The sequence below is a fragment of the Gossypium hirsutum genome, chromosome A08 (assembly GCF_007990345.1).
Source record: "Gossypium hirsutum isolate 1008001.06 chromosome A08, Gossypium_hirsutum_v2.1, whole genome shotgun sequence".
Taxonomy (NCBI): Eukaryota; Viridiplantae; Streptophyta; class Magnoliopsida; order Malvales; family Malvaceae; genus Gossypium; species Gossypium hirsutum.
Genome location: NC_053431.1, coordinates 63,245,966 through 63,249,512, shown reverse-complemented (window position 1 = coordinate 63,249,512; position 3,547 = coordinate 63,245,966).

Here is a 3,547-nt window from a genome sequence, read left to right as displayed (position 1 = left end):
ACCTCAATATGAACCTAACATACATACGAAAAACAAAATTGTATGCTAAGCGATAGAGCTTAGTGATATTTCCATTATTCAAAACAATATAATACAAAATCCATATCATTTTTATACAATAAACTTCAAATGCAAATATTAACTAATTTACATGCAACTATGTAAATCTTTAGATAATGTAATTATGTGCATATGCCACAATATAAACTAAATAAGCCAATTGATTCAACTAACATATTATTTCAACTAACTAATCAATGAACATATCATGCCAATTTGATTTACATTCATGTTTCCTCTACTTGTATGCATTTAATAAAGTTCATATATAATTTTTGAATCGAAAAAATTCGGCCATTATCGTTCCTTATCGGCCCTTAGGCTCGTTTAACCAGTTTTCATTATCTTTCATGTGCTATCAATAATTATATGTCATAAATACATACCTATAGTACAATTTCATAATGTCGAATACATTTTCAAATATCAATCAACAAATCTTCAATTTATACTCCTAATTGGCATGACTCGAACTTAAAGATTGCGCGTTCATATTGTGCAAATCAAATATGTTCATATGTGAAAGATTTGGACGTTATGTTCACATGTGAATTATGATAAAGAAAACCTATAACTTATTGTGCAAATCAATTGAAAATGAGCCTTGGGGGCCGAAATGAATACGAATGAGATGATAGACTCCAAAAAGGAATTGAATGGTAAGTTAAAAGGTAAATGATATGGATTCATTATGAAATTTTGATGACTTAATGTCAATGACATGTCTGTATAGATGTTGAATTCATGATGGCTTATTGAAAGGTAAGTGGCAAATGAATTTAATTGGTTAAAAATGATAAATGTTGAGTAGATTGGTTTGTCATTGCTATAAGAATGCTCATATATATATAATATAATGAATTGTGTTGCATTATGAGATATGTATTGGTAGATATTGAGATTATGCCTATTATGCTAAATTGCTAATGTTATGTTATAATATCTTGAATCATGAAAGTACCATTGAGCTTTATCGCTTAGCACACGGTTTTGTTTATTCTGTACGCAAGTATAGGTATTTCTCGAAGCCCTAAAAAGTGCAGTTAGCATTTAGATCGTAGCTTTTAACTTAACTGAATCTGTATAGCTCTTTTTCTATTTTGATCAAATGGCATGTACCTAGGATTATCTAGTCCTAAGTTGGAAATGGTCAATTTTTTTTGTAAATGAGTTGGTGAATATACGGAAATGGTTTTGATCATGCATGGAAATGGTACAAATCGTTTGGTAATTGAAAATTGAGCATGTCTTGTTTGTGTTGGATGATCAATTGTGGCCTTAAGGCCAATTATTGTTGATATATGTTAGCTTTGGAATGTCTAAAATTGGGAGTTAGTGGATTGTCGAGGATGTCACGACTTCACACCTTGAATGTCACGACACTAGCCCTCTTCGTCGTGACTTCTCCTATTTGATATCGTGACGTTAACCCTATATTATTTTGAGAACTTTACAATTTGGTCCTTAGGTTGGGAAGTTTGCTCACTGTCTTCAAAGTCACGATGTCAAACCCTGAATGTCGTGAAATCGACCTGGGATGTTTTGATAATGTTGTAGTTTAATCCTCGTTCGACCCTAGGATAGCATTGAGCTTTCATAAGCTTGTATATGACCTGGAAATGATTATATATCGTATATCACACATGCGATGCTTGTATCTAAGTGTTTAATGATGAATTTGAATATAGTGTATCATAGTTGCTTCAACAACGAATGTGATATCCTGTAACTCGAACTCGATTATCGGGTTAGGTTTGGGGTGTTACAATTTAAAATAATAAAAAATAAAATATTAACATTATTTTTAATTAAATTATAAAATCATTTGTTATTATTAAAAGTGAAATGGCTCATTTAGGCGAGATGAACTCAAAGCTAAAAAAGTTTTGTGAAATCGAGCCTTGGCATAGCCTCACCCATAAACACCTCTAATGGTAATAAGTCTCTCCAAAGTTTGAGCTATTCATTCAGCCAGTATTAAATCATATTTGACTAAGTATTTTTTAATTTAATTCAAATAATTTATATATCAAAAATATTTTAATTAAATTTAATTATAAAGTATATTAAACATTAGTGTAAAATGATTTTTAAATAAAAAAAACTCTAAACCGATTCAAATTAAAATTTAAAAATTAGTGTAATTTTTTTTTCAAAATAAACTATATAAACATTTCAAAAATTAATTTATTAATTTTTTTTGTCAACATGAGATCCATTTTTATATAAAAACCTTTTAATATAGTATATTTTAAAATATATATAAATTTAATTTGAACCGATTTTGAATTTGTATCATTGTTTAAAAATTATTCTACACTAATATTTTATATACTTTATAATTGAATTTATATAAAAATATTTTTGATGTATAATTAATTTGATTTAAAATAAAAAAATTTGTTCAAAATTGATTTAATATAGACGGAACGAATAGCTTAAAGTTTAAAAAGATCTTATCACCATTCATGGAGTAAATAATAATTTTTTTTTATTTTTATAATTTTTTATACTTTTCATATTTCTAATTTTTTTTAATTTTAAAGAGTTTTTAATCTTTCACAAATTTTTACAATTTTTTATTAAAGATATGGAAAAAAATTGAATTTTAAAACCTTTTTTTTGTAATTGTTTAAGTACTTTTAAAGGGTAAGGACCAATTTAACAAAAAACTATAAATGTTGAAGGCTAAAGAAGTTGTTTTACCTATTTTTTTTATAACAATCATATTAACAATTCTTACAATAAAATTAAATTATAGACACAATTTTAAATTTCTAAAGAGTATATAGACGTTTGGCATATTTAAACCACTAATCAATTGGAAAATTTATTTGCTTAGTAAATTTTTTTAGTAGGTATTTTATACATATACGCATAAGCATGTTTTATGTTGAATGCATGCATAAACTCTTTTTAAAGTGTTAGATTTTATTGAAATTGTTTAATGCTTCATTGGTATATCTCTTATTGAAATTCAATATGTTTATGTCTTATTTAAGTGTTTGTGCTTAATTTTTTAAGGAATATTTTATTAGGGAGAGTTCTATTTTGAAAATGACTAAATGATTTAAAAGGAACTTTTTCAAAATGCAAATTTCTCTTAAATTTATCAAAAAGGGGGAGATTGTTAGCTTTGATGTTTTAAGCTTTTGATATAACAACTTTTAAAATAAATTTTATATGTATTATATTTCCCAAGTCATTTGCTGAAAATATGGTTGAAAATTTTATCAAACATTTTTAAAGCATTTTCAAATACTTGCAATGTATTCAAAAATGTGTTTTAATTTATTTAAATATTTTTGGGTTACTACCAAAATGTTCTAAGGTGTTTAAAATGTTTTTAAGGGACTTTGGTATGCAAATCTTAACACCTACGACTATATGTCTCGAGACATGAAAACTTTGAAGCAAAACTCTACTGCAAGGGCTACATGTTTAGAGACATTAGCCAGTATGTCTAGAGACATATCTCGAGACATAG